The 14,531-nt window shown below is 41.6% G+C and overlaps 1 protein-coding gene across 1 annotated transcript in view; it reads left to right on the forward strand.

The window, feature by feature from the left end:
- Positions 1–6,698: 6,698 nt before the first annotated feature.
- LOC136884061 (UNC93-like protein) overlaps positions 6,699–14,531 on the forward strand; it is a 345,685-nt gene continuing 337,852 nt past the window's right edge. The window contains exon 1 of the mRNA XM_068229948.1: positions 6,699–6,829. The gene's annotated coding sequence lies outside the window, so the exon portion shown is untranslated. The remainder of the gene's footprint in view (positions 6,830–14,531) is intronic.

The raw sequence follows: 14,531 nt of genomic DNA on the forward strand, positions 1-14,531 counted from the left end.
ATCGCTCATCATGTGACATTTATTTCATTCTGTGCAGAGTCGAGAGTTACCTCTGGATTGAGTAATTAAATAAATTCAAAGTATATTAATATGATTACTTATTTATTATTATTATTATTATTATTATTATTGAATGTTCTAGATTTGGTGAGCCTGTCATTGTTTATTCTGAGAATGTAATTGTAGAATTGTAATCGCCTTTTCCTGATGGTGTCGGTGATTTTTCAGAATGCTGACAAAGCTCCCGAGACTTCCATTTCATCTAGATTCCCTCTGAGCAGACTGGACCAAAGTGTTTCCTCAATATTTTCCTCTCCTGTTTGTCTTTAATAAGTGATCTGCCTACAATCATCAACGTTTCCGATGCGTTTGATTGAATATTAATGTCATAATTTTGCGTTCCTGGATATTGATTTTTTGTTCTCTTTTCCAGGTGAGTCTCTAGGCCTTCTGTAATTTTGAGATCATCTCCTTATTTGCTTCACTATTCAAGTCTGATGGCTGAATTACTTCTCCTAGGTTCTTGAACTTATTCACTTGATTCATTTTGTCGAATTTGGTCTTTAAAGGTTTCCCATCTAGATGACGAGCGGATCCTTTCATGTACTGAGCTTTTTCATACGATATTTGGAGCCCAGTTTTAGCTGCAATTTCATGAAGCGTTTCAAGGGCCTGAACTACTTCTTGTCTGTTGTTAGAAAGAATAGCTAGATAATCAGGGAAGGCCAAACACTGCAAATGAATGTTATTCTTGAGTAGTCGACCAATAGTTATTCCCTTTGTGTAATTTTCCTTTGTCCTGATAACCTTTTCAAGCACAAGATTGAACAATAACGGAGATAAGCCTTTTCCTTGTCGAAGCCTTGTGGTAATATCAAAATTATTATTATTATTATTATTATTTATCAACACATTTTTTTTGCTAGGGGCTTTACGTCGCACCGACACAGATAGGTCTTATGGCGACGATGGGATAGGAAAGGCTTAGGAGTTGGAAGGAAGCGGCCGTGGCCTTAATTAAGGTACAGCCCCAGCATTTGCCTGGTGTGAAAATGGGAAACCACGGAAAACCATTTTCAGGGCTGCCGATAGTGGGATTCGAACCTACTATCTCCCGGATGCAAGCTCACAGCCGCGCGCCTCTACGTGCACGGCCAACTCGCCCGGTCAACACATTTTAATGTCACAATGAAAATTCACAACCTGTTTCCAGTCATTGACCGGGTCAGGAATGAAATGAATGAATGAAGCCCCCATCTATCGACGAGGATAGGAATTGTGCCAACTGCCGAAGTCTGTCGCACTCCTCTGGGGCAATGATTAATGAATGAAAGATGAAATGAAATGAAATGAAATGAAATGATACTGGAGAGTGTTTCTGGAATGAGCCCGACTCGTTGGCTGAATGGTCAGCGTACAGTAATAGCCTTCGGTAAGAAGGCCCCGGGTTCGATTCCCGGCCGGGTCGGGGATTTTAATCGCTTCTGATTAATTCTTCAGGCTCGGGGATTGCGTTTATGTTTCCGTCCCAACATTCTCCTCTTCATATTCAGACAACACACTACACTACCAGCCACCACGGAAACACGCAATAGTGATTATATCCCTCAATATAGGGTTGGCGTCAGGAAGGGCATCCGGCCGTAAAACAGGGCCAATCCACATTAGGGCGACGCACCCGCGACCCCACAAGTGTGGGGGGGGAAAAGCTGTAGAAGAAGAAGAAGAGTGTTGCTGGAATGAAATATGACAGGGGAAACCGGACTACCCGGAGAAAAACCTGTCTCGCCTCTGCTTTGTCCAGCACAAATCTCACATGGAGTGACCGGGATTTGAACCACGGAACTCAGCGGTGAGAGGCCAGCGCGCTGCCGCCTGAGCCACGGAGGCTGTCTTGAAATCAGAATACTTCTGTAAATTCGAGACTTTTTCTGAAAATCGTTAAATATGTTTTGTTTGAATTTTGTAGGTATTTTGAGATCTGGGTTTGTCTCTCTGTATCTGGATTTAATTCAGTAGGCAGTCCAGGGTTTTTCTAATTTTTGTGAGTGGCAGCCCTGGTTCGGGGACATGTTCGGTTCACCAGTTCTGTAACTTTTTTTTTCCAGGTTAACACCTCCGGGCTGAGCTTCATGTGCTGCTGTGTGAGGGTGTTGTCTGAGGTTGTGGGTGAAATTGTACGAGCTAGAACTGGAAAGGAAGCAGCCGTGGCCTTGAGAAGGGTACCATCTCGGCATTTTCCGGGATTGGAAATAGAAATGCGCGGAAAACTAATTCCGGGGATTAGAACCCACGTTCTCCCGACTAGAGATCTAGCAACTAAAACTGGCCGTAGCGCAACGCATTGCACGTTATTCTGGTAGAGTCGCAGTATTTCAAAGGCCCCAGATCTGTAAACTGCAAAGATTTGGTGAGAAAGAAAGAGAGAATGAAGGTTAGGAGTCTTTTGGAAATGGCCTTCTAAAACACATAAGCAGCTCTAGTAATCTGAAGGTCACCTCAAGGTCACACAAGTGAGTGTTGCTTGGGAATGACCTTCAGCCTACTTTTTGGCTAATTATCCTCCCATAACATTACTGAAATATCTACCTTGTGCTGTTCTATCTGCATTGAGAGACGGATGCGGAGGAAACACCTTACAATTATTATTATTCCCCTTCTACCGTTTTTCCCACACCTGTGGGGGTCGCACAAGTGAATTTTGTCCTGTTTTTCGGACGAATGCCCCTATGTGGAGGGATGTAAATAACTTGGTGTTTCTATGGTGCTTCCCAGTCTGTTGGTTGGTTATCTGAATACGAAGGGGAAAAGCCCGCTCCCACCTAGTAGAATGAAATGGAATCGAATCGAACCGAACAGTTTTTTTAACGTGTGTTTAAACGGAAGTTAGAGATAGAGATCGCTACGAGTCGAATCGAACCGAATCGAATGGAACAGCATTCTCTGCCAAGAATATTTTTCGTTTAGTGGAGCTGACTCGAACGGAATTATCAACATCCGTGCAACTTCGTAAATGATCGGGATATTTCGGTTGACCATTTTGGCGGCAAATGTGTATCAGCTTCTGCTGGAAAGTCAGTTGTTTCCTGCAGACGATCGGGATCTTTTTGTTTCGTTGTACTTTATTCAACTTACCGAGAACAGACACGGAAAACGTACCAGTTTAGTTTTTAAAATATAATTTCCTTTATGACAATGAGTACTGGTATTGCAACAACATTAAGAAATAATGGCTTGGAGGAGATAAGCGAGCCAATGAGAAATCAAACGGATTAGAATATTCAGTGATAGAGTATTGTAGCCTGTATCCAATTTATATCAGAATTATTGTTGACTTCATCACAAAATCATGTTAAGTTGGAGGATACATACAATTTATCAGTACGATAATTGACATCATTTAGGATGTACAGTATCTTTAAATGTTTATTATAGGTATTTAAATTTGAACAATTCCGTAAGTGGCATTCCGTACGTTTGACACTGTCGTACTTGTGTTCCCAACAACCGTACCACATACGAAACTGCTCTGTTGAGGAAAATAAATACACTTCACAGTTTTTAATTAATGTTCAGGCTACCTCGATTAATGATTTTATCCAGCCACATTACGCAACCTACCGTACTTTTAAATTGATCCCGGACTCTCACTGCATCTGAAGTAGTATTTCCTTGACTTGTTTTGTTAAATTCTACTATCTGAAATAATTGTTGAGATTTTAATTCAGTGAGACTTAACTTCATTGTGCAATAAACATTCAGATAAGCTTCGCATCCCTTTTCCTTTTGCTCCCTTCATTTTCTGCCTGCTTACAAAAATGCTTTCAGACCGTCCATTGCGTGCTTTAAGTTTGCCATAGAATTCCGTTCGATTCTGTTCCGCTAGATGTGAGTGGTCCAGTGGAAATTTCGACTGTTCGGTTCGATTCGATTCCACTAGGTGAGAGCGAGCCTAAAGTGTTGGGACAGACAAAAACACCCAGTACCCGAGCCAGAAGAATTAATCATAAGTGATTAAAATACCCGACCACCGGGCGAATTGGCCGTGCGGTTAGAATCGCGCAGCTGTGAGCTTGCATCCGGGAGATAGTGGGTTCGAATCCCACTGTCGGCAGCCCTGAAGATGGTTTTCCGTGGTTTCTCATTTTCACACCAGGTAAATACTGGGGCTGTCCCTTAATTAAGACCACGATCGCTTCCTTCACACTCCTAGGCCTTCCGTATTCCATCGTCGCCATAAGACCTATCTGTGTCGGTGCAACGTAAAGCAAATAACAAAAACAAAAAACAAAAAAACCGACCCGGCCTAAAATCAAACCCGGTGCCCTCTGAACCAAAGAGCAGTACGGTCACCATTCAGCCAAGGAGTTGTACACGGAAGACCTTACTTTTTTCTTAGCGACTTCCGAACGAGTAAAATCGGCTCAGTTTTAACTGACAATGTTGTTAGAAATGTAAATTCGTGTCCTACATTATTTCTCGATATGGTTTCGCTCTTCTTCATGCACATCCGCAATGGACGTGAGCTCCACTTTTTCCATGTCATGTGACATACGTTTCCATATCTCAATACTACGATTCTGCAGGAATTGTGATGTGTATCCATTCGCTTACGGATTCCCGTATCTTTTAATATTGTTTTTACGTCCCACTAACTACCTTTTGATGGTTTTCGGATACGCTGAGATCCCGGAATGTTGTCCCATTGGAGTTCTTTTACATATCAGTAAATCTATTGACAGGAGGCTGACGAATTTGAGCACCGTCAAAGAAGCCTACCACCGGACTGAGCCCTTACATTTTACTTTGTCCGATGTCATTCTGTAACGACGTCTACCAAACCTTGTCTCAGTTTGTCGAAACATGTTCCTCACATATTCCGCTGTGTCCCAAACGTCATCGTTTAACACTTCCACCGATTAATTTATTAAAGTTAAGTTTTGTATCTTGCTTAATTTTCGGAGTAAGGGGAGGAACTGCTTGGCTAAGCAGTATGTTCCGAACTGTCAGTGGAGAGTTGGTTGACGCAAGTGCGATAAACAGATATACCTTGAAAACAATATTCTCTCATCCATGGGTAACTAATGAAAATATTGAGCTCGAATTATTATTATTATTATTATTATTATTATTATTATTATTATTATTATTATTATTATTATTATTATTATTATTATTTGTATGGCTGTGAAGTGTTACGTCAAGTCAAGACAGGCGTGAGGAAAGAGAGAGGAAGCGCTATTGCTCCAAATCGAGGAGTGGGGGTCTGCACTCTGGTCAACGAAGCGAAGTCGTCTTTTGCACCGTGCACAGTGCATGCACCAAGCGCATGCACCCTGAGAGGCCCTGCCCTAGATACATTTTAGATGCTCAGTTTTACTCTCAGTTCATCCTCGACTTTAAAATTCTTAGGTTTCTGTTTCGTCTTTTTTTCCTTGTTAGTATAGTGTATGTTTATGAAATGTTAAAAGTATTATTGTAATCTCCTAGATGTTTAGTTTTTAATCTTATTCTTATATCCTCAGTAGGAAAATGTATCCTACGCTTTTTATGTATTCTTTTATTATATTTTGTATGTTAGGTGATACATTTAAGTTAAAGTGGCAGTTAGTTACAGCCAAAGGGACCTCTGGTCCTACTTGTAATTAACTTTAAATAAATATATTTCTATTTCTAACCGCACGGCCAACTCGCCCGGTGGTATAAAAGACAAAAAGAACATATTTTCATTGAATTAGACGTGGCATGTCTATTGTAGCCTCCGTGGCTCAGGCGGCAGCGTGTCGGCGTCTCACCGCTGGGTTCCATGGTTCAAATCCCGGTCACTCTATGTGAGATTTGTGCAGAGGCGGGACAGGTTTTTCTCCGGGTACTCCTGTTTTCCCTGTCATCTTTCATTCCAGCAACACTCGTCAATATAATTCCATTTCATCTGTCAGTCATTCATCATTGTTCCAGAGGAATGCGACAGGCCTCGGCAGCCGGCACAATTCATATCCTCGCCGCAAGATGGGGGGAGAGGGGGGGCTTCATTAATTTCATCCCTGACCCGGTCAATGACTGGAAAACAGGTTGTAGGTCTTCATGTCTATTGTTAAAGTATTTGAATCACCCGCCTAGTTGCGTATTGTCACTCACCCTCCACCGTACTGCAAGAGCTGCTAGGCAGGGGGAAGAAGCGCGTGCGTCGCTCTCCCTTTCCCCTTCCCCGCGTACACCGAAAATCTCGTCAAACTGCGCTCGCTGAAGAGCAGTCTAACGAGGGCAGCTAAAATTCGAGTTACTACATTTCATTTCTTTGCGAAACATGTGTTTTTTTTTTCAGTTAAAAATGTGACGTTTAGTTTATGTTGCAGTGCTTATACTTAATAAAATTATATGTACACGTGTATTTTTCTCAACATATGAATTGAAGCCGATTGTCTGTTTGACTGTTTTCAATGTTAGTGACATCACTAAGTGGTCACTGGACACATACACGTGTTGTGGTTTCGGTGTTCCGTCCTCTCTGAAGTGTTGTGTTTTCCTTCTACGAAGTGAGCGCCAGTATTAGGTTACTAACATGAATTCGGTTGACAGTTTGTTTAAAACATTATTTTCATCTAAATCTTTAAAACATAAAATACAAATTAAACACTTAGGTGGGCCTTTGCCCGACTTAAACCTAACACAGAAAGCGAAAGGAACGGGCAGTCGAGAATACATAAGGCAGTCCAATAGGAAAGTTTATGATGCGTGTGACAGGATTTGTGTCGCTGAAATTCTCTTGAAGGCAGAAGTTCGCCACCAGGAAGGAAAGGAGAATGGACTTCGATTTGTCGTCTTTAGGGTGAGTGATATTTTTTTGTATGATTATTACTATTGTTATTTTTGTCATGGTTGTTGTAGTACAAATGTCTAAAAAGTCTCGAGCCACCACTGTGACAAAAGTTTACTTGTGGGGAACAGTACCACGCGCGAGTCAGTGCGGCAGTTTTTCAAGGTCGTTCCAGCCACCTGCCTGTTAGTCTAGCTCTCTCCTTCCTCAACATGCGATATTTAAAACATCCCTACGCTTTACTATAATTGTGAGAACTCCTAAACTATTTTGCTGATTATATACTGCAAAGGGTATTTATACGCATCTTAACACGATTATTGAGGTGAATAAACTATTTGTTTTGATTACGTGATTTATCTCAAAATACGGTTTATAATTTTGATGTTGACCTGCCACTCCCGGAGGTCCGAGTTCGTTTCTCGGCTCTGCCACGAAATTTGTAAAGTGATACAATGACTGGAACGGGGTCTACTCAGCCTCGGGAGGTCAACTGAGTAGACGGGGGGGGGGGGGGGGGGAGGGGGTGTTCAGTTCCCACCTCAGCCATTCTCGAAGTCATTTTCCGTGCTTTCCCACTTCTTCTCCATGCAGATACCACGGCCGCTTCCTTCCCTCTTCCTTGCCTACTCCTTCCAGTATTTCCATCCGCCACAAGACTCCTGGTCAGCATAGCAAGTGAGGCGGCCTGGGTGAGGTACTTGTCCTTTTCCCCGTTGTATCCCCCGACCAAAAGTCTCACGCTCCAGGACACTGTCATTGAGGCAGTAGAGGTGGGATCACTCGCTGAGTCCAGGGGGAAGAACAACCTTGGAGCGTAACGAATTAAATAATATATTTTTTTAATGGTGATTCTTTTTCTGTGAACTATAATATACAAATTATTATTGAAGCTACCTTTCACCGTAGCCGACTTTACTTTACAGTAGCGGCGATTGGGAATTAAAAGTGCGGGGGGGGGGGGGGAAGTGTACATACAAAGAACAGTGCCGGGTTTCTGGGATATATAGCGGACGGGGAGGGGGGAGGTTTATACATAGGCCTAAAACGCCAACAAAATGGTAAGTTTTTTTTAATGTTCTTTGAGCGAATTTTGACAGAGAGGTAAAGGGATTGCTAATTTACCAACTTAAATGTTTTAATAATCTTGTTTTGAGATTTTGATTCAATACTATACAATAAAACTTTAATAATCAAAGAAACAGTATTACCAAAGGTATCTACGAAATGTCGCTGTAATATTCGTCCCAAATGGAACATAATAATTACTTTTACACAACTGAAGTGAAAAATCTGCGGTAAATTAAGAAATACCGTCGTTACTAGAAAAATTTGTATACGTACTTACGGGCTGTAGACAGGACTCCTTTATGTTGTATTCCGCTGGTCGTGCCGTCTTTTGTTTCTTGCTTGAGGTTCAGGGCTAGCACCGATGAATGGGAGTGCTCTTTCTGTGAATTCTTATTATCTTTGTTCATATCACTAGCGCGGGCAGTTCAAACAGCAAAATAGCATGATCCCTGGACAAATACATATATCATTTAATGAATGACTTACGACACAAAACGAATGAGCAACATGAAGGAAACGACACCTAATTAATTCAAACAACATCAGTGAGCAAAGACATCACACAGGGAAGTGTTAGACAAACAGAAAACATACGGAATCGCTGTGACGTAGCAGAAAAAATAGTTGTAGGGTAGTAAAGTATGTGTCCATATTATTGTCTGCAAGTAAAATATTTCGTACTATTTCTTAATTTACTGCAGATTTTACACTTTATTTCAGTAAAATGAAATATTATATTCCACTTGGGACAAATATTACAGTGACATTTCGTATATACCTTTCGTCTACATAACCCTCCAAGAAACGAACAGACACTAAAGGGACTGCCAGACTGACGAATGCGCGCGGCAAGCAGGTGAATCATACCTCAGTGTCCCTGACCTTGGCAAAAAAAAAAAACAACACCCCTGTTACCCTTCCTCACAGTACATACTAAGTCTGCAGTACTTGTGGTGCTATACAAATCCGTTAGCCGGGACGAACGACATTTTGTGTGTATTTCCGCTAGTAATTTTGTTAATAATAAATTAAAGAAAATAAAGGAAATAATTAGCTAATAAGACAACGGGGCTTGTAAAAATTGCTTTAAAAAATAATTCCTGTTAGAATGGAATAAAAATGTAATATTTTCTCCACAAAGTGGGGGGGGGGGGGTCGTTGAAGGGAGGACACAGCCACTTTGTGGAGAAAATATCGTCGTACTGTTACTGTCGATTTATTTTTCCTCAACAATTCTTCCACACAGACTGAGTTCAACGCTGACTGATTAGACAGAGTAAACCAAGGAAGCACACGGTTGGTAGTTATTTTACTTCCTTCACTTAAATCACCACAGCTCAGCTCCCTTTTGACCAGATTTTTTTTTTTTTTTTTGCTATTGGCTTTACGTCGCACCGACACAAATATGTCTTATGGCGACGATGGGACAGGAAAGGGCTAGGGGTGGGAAGGAAGCGGCCGTGGCCTTCATTAAGGTACAGCTCCAGCATTTGCCTGGTGTGAAAATGGAAAACCATGGAAAACCACCTTCAGGGCTGCCGACAGTGGGATTCGATCCTACTATCTCCCGAATACTGGATACTGGCCGCACTTAAGCGACTGCAGCTATCGAGCTCGGTTTTTGACCAGATTAAGGTTTATAGACCTAAACCATCCTCGATAAAGGATCTTTAGAGTGGCAAACCCCGCATAAAAAATCCGTTTGATGGCTCTTGAAATAAGCCCACACGAACACAGACAGACACGTGTGTAAACTATGACGTATATTGCTGCTAGAAATCATTTCTCAAGGAGCCCCGGGTTCGATTCCCGACGGGGTCGGGGATTTTAACCTTAATTGGTTATTTCCGCTGGCTCGGGGACTGGGTGTGTGTGTCGTCCTTAAGCTGAAAATGAAACGAAAAAACAAGGAAACAGTAAGAAACATGAGAAAATACCAGTAAAAATATTTAAAAAGTCTAAAAAATAAAACATAAATTAAAAAACCTTCTGAAATGGCGAGTCCTCTCTTGTAAAGCTTCATAAAACATTGCACGAAGAGTTTTGTGTTAAAAAGTGCTTCCCACTGCTTCCCAATACATCTAAGAGCATATTATTATTATTATTATTATTATTATTATTATTATTATTATTATTATCATTACACAATTTGTTTTACGTCGCAGCGACACTGATAGGTTTTATGGCGACGATGGGATAGCAAAAGGCCTAGCAGTGGGAAGGAAGCGGCCGTTGCCTTAATTAAGGTACAGTCCCAGCATTTGCATGGTGTGAAAATGGGTAACTACGGAAAACCGACAGTGAGATTCGAATCCACTATGTCCCGGATGCAAGCTCATAGCTAGGCGGCCCTAATCGCAAGGCCAACTCGCCCGATCATCTTCTCTTTGTATAATTATTGGATTCTGCTATGCGCCCCGCCCAGTCAGTTTTTATTTAATTTTTTAATATATAACAAAGACTAGAGGAACACACGTTTCATTTCATTTCCAGTCCAGTTTCTGAGAAACGGTTTACCCGCCATTTTGCCTGTCTCCATCTGGTTCATTGTTGTGGTTCCGTAATAACACATAGAACAGTTCAATGAGAAATTCACACACATATACCTGGGTAGACAGAGATACCTCAGCCTTTTAAACTGTACTATAATTTGTGAATATTCTTCTTGATGTAGTTTCTTATGCTTTTCGTTACACATAGCTGCAATTTCTGTTATGTTGTGACAGTACCTGTGCAGCAACCTGTGCCCGTTGGTTGGAACATAGGATATGTGTACGGTAACCCCTGCCTGTCGTAAGAGTCTCTAAAAGTGGTAAACCTAGGGTGTAAACTTGAGACCACGGGACCCCTAGCCATGTCTGACATTCCTTCCATGAACTTCTACCAACTTCTTTCAAAAGCTCTGCCGTGTAGTCGATAGACTTGTAACTCTCTAGAACATCGGGTAATTTTTTAAAAGTTGCTTGTTGAAAGAAATGAATGCCATGATATATGATGGTAAGAATGAAGTGGATGAAACCCGGCGTCGGCGCATAGACCACTCATCTCGAATAGCTCAAGACTTTACGTCCCCATCCGACGGACGAATCACCATCAAAAGAGTCATATGCCCTCACACCATATAAGACAAGAACGGCTTCCTACGCCATGGACGTAAAATGGCTCCTTGAATTGTTTTCTCAACCTACCTTATGTATGTTGCCTAGCGACAGTGACTCTATGCATTTAATCTCGGTGACAGCACGTTGGATTATCATATCCCAATACACGTTTTCCGATGGTATTTCGTTCATAATTCACCAACGAAAGTGAAAATGAAAATTCCGGCTTCGAGGTGTATTCGGACCTCCTTCCATCTACCTATTTCCAAAATGTCAGATCTCTGCGTGCTGCAGATTTTGCTGGGCATCGCGCACAGACAGACAGACAGACAGATAGACAGACGGACAGACAGACAGACAGACAGACAGACAGACAGACACTTCCTTTTATTATTATAGATAGTAATATTATAAATACAGTTTTCTTTTTCTGAAGGGGTACCATCTTATGTATAGGAATATTTCAATTAGGTGTAGTTGCACCGGGCACAGAAGATGATACTTCTCTCGCCAGTGTGGTCCATCACGGCTGTTGACAAACTTACCAGATCACATGTTAGTTTTTGGAACATATACGCTGTTAGTTTACTTTTACTAAAAAAAGGGAAAGCGGGGCAAATCGTTTCTGCAAGTTGAACCGTAGGTTTATGTGCTATAGTCGTAATATTGAAAGTTGCTATCTGACAGTTCTTAGAGCTCCGTTTACTGCCTGCTTGTGTGGGAATAAGGGTTGCCATGGTAACGTTGACGGACCCTCTGCGGTTACCATGGAGATGAGCGTGCCGGGCGACTTGTGTTGCTTGGAGTTGTCAAACCTCTCACTTGTGAGTTACGTACAACAGTAAAAACGCTTCTCTTTTAATATTACGGGTATAGGCAAGCTCATTTGGGATTTGAAACCGTAGCTTAATTACGTTCATAATAAAGTTATCGCGCTGTATTTTATATTGGGCATTGAAAAATAATATGCTTGAGTGTTCCAATGTGTTTCGCACACGAGCATATATCTGAATATACTACATTTATTCCGAACAAATGTTCAGGGGTTCATGCAGGATTTAATCTTTGTCGTATGACTGTGGTAATAGCTTGTGGCCTCCGAAGAAGTGAGGTGCAGGTTATTCGAGTTGACGTCTTATGGGCGACCTGCGCGCCTGTGAGAATGAACCGATGATAAAATTTAATGTGTCTTATTCTGTATTTACCAAACACAAAGCACGGTTTTTTAATATTTCGAATAACTGTCTTCCTTTGATTATTATTATTATTATTATTATTATTATTATTATTATTATTATTATTATTATTATTATTGTCCGGCTCCATGGCTAAATGGCTAGCGTGCTGGCACAGGGGTCCCGGGTTCAAATCTCGGCAGGGTCGGGAATTTTAACCATCATTGGTTAATTTCGCTGGCTCGGGGACTGGGTGTATGTGTCGTCTTCATCATCATTTCATCTTCATCATGACGCGCAGGTCGCCTACGGGAGTCAAATCAAATTACCTACATCTGGCGAACCGAACTTCTCCTCGGACACTCGCGGCACTAAAAGCTATTCGCCATTTAATTTTGTCATTATTATTATTATTATTATTATTATTATTATTATTATTATTATTATTATTATTATTGAGCCTCCGTGGCCCAGGCGGCAGCGCGCCGGCCGGCCTCTCACCGCTGGGTCACTGCATGTGAGAATTTGTGCTGCACATCGCGGAGGCGGGACAGGTTTTTATTCGGGTACTCCGGTTTTCCCTGTCGTCTTTCATTCCAGCAACACTCTCCAATATCATTTCATTTCATCCGTCATCCATTAATTTTTGCCCCAGAGGAGTGCGACAGGCTTCGTCAGCCGGCACAGTTCCTATCCTCGCCACTAGATGGGGCTTCATCATTCCATTCCTGGTCTGGTCGAATGACTGGAAAAAGGCTGTGGAATTTCACTTAATGTCATTGTATGCAGAGCCGAAACCATTTATTGCGACATCACTTTTAACGACGTGCTGGATATAACGGCGATATCTAACGGTCCCGTCTAAATCCTATATAAACCCTGTATTTTAAAAAAACTCGCTTATTACGACATATCGTATAAACGGGCGTAGTAATGTATCGACTATAACGTCCAGTGTTGATTTTTGTTTGTTACTTGTTTGGGGATTGCTGACTACAATGTAAAGCTTATTTTCAAACTCTTGTAATCAGTAGATTGTAGATTTCAAATCAGTCTGTCTGTTAAATAGTCCAAGCAAGCATCGTTGTGAAGATGACGCTAAAGAAAGTGTTTATTACTGTAGAAAATTAAAAAAATAATATGGTGATTACAAAATGGGTAAACAAACGTGAGCGTCGCGATGGAATTGGGTGTAACACTCAATGATTTCTACACTTTGGAAGGACGGAGATAACGTCGTTTAGGAGGCAAGACCTTGTATTTTTTTAAAAAAATTTTTGCTATTGACTTTACGTCACACCGACACAGATAGGTCTTATGGTGACGACGGGACAGGAAAGGGCTAGGACTGAGAAGGAAGCAGCCGCGGCATTAATTAAGGTACAGTCCCAGCATTTGCCTGGTGTGAAATGGGAAACCACGGAAAACTATCTTCAGGGCTGCTGACAGTGGGATTCGAACCCACTATCTCCCGAATACTGGATGCTGGCCGCACTTAAGCGACTGCAGTTATCGAGCTCGGAAGACCTTGTATTCATCAAATACATTGTTGCTACTTCTTTCCTCACTTAGTGTTATTATTTTATATTTTGCTGACATATTGCAGTTCGTACTTAGAAGAAAAATTCCTCTCAATCCAACTCCATAAAGTCTATTTCAAATACAGTAATTTTTTTTTTTTAAGCTTTAACTTATTCTGTTTATTAACCATGTAAGTAAGCAGCCTAAAACTTACAAATATGACATTTTTGGCAACAACAAAAAACCGTTTTGTACGACTATCGCCTATAACGACCGTTAATTGGTGGTCCTTTGGTTGTCGTTACAACCTGTCTGTGCGACTATCGCCTATAACGACCGTTAATTGGTGGTCCTTTGGGTGTCGTTACAACCTGTCTGTGCGACTATCGCCTATAATGACCGTTAATTGGTGGTCCTTTGGGTGTCGTTACAACCGGTTTGTGCGACTATCGCCTATAACGACCGTTAATTGGCGGTCCTTTTGGTGTGGTTACAACCGGTTTGTGCGATTATCGCGTATAACGACCGTTAATCGGCGGTACCTTCAGAATCGATACAACCACGTTGTACGACCGTCGCCTATAACGACCGTTAATTGGCGGTCTTTTTGGTGTTGTTACAACCTGTCTGTGCGACCGTCGGCTATGACGACCGTTAATCGGCGGTCCTTTCGGAGTCGTTACAACCGGTTTGTGTGATTATCGCCTATACTGACCGTTAATTGGCGGTCTTTTTTGTGTCGTTACAGCCGGTTTGTGCGGCTATCGCCTATAACGACCGTTAATTGGTGGTCCTTTTGGTGTCATTATAACCGGTTTGTGCGACTATCGCCTATAACGACCGTTA

The sequence above is a fragment of the Anabrus simplex genome, chromosome 12, assembly GCF_040414725.1.
Source record: "Anabrus simplex isolate iqAnaSimp1 chromosome 12, ASM4041472v1, whole genome shotgun sequence".
In the NCBI taxonomy this organism is placed as follows: Eukaryota; Metazoa; Arthropoda; class Insecta; order Orthoptera; family Tettigoniidae; genus Anabrus; species Anabrus simplex.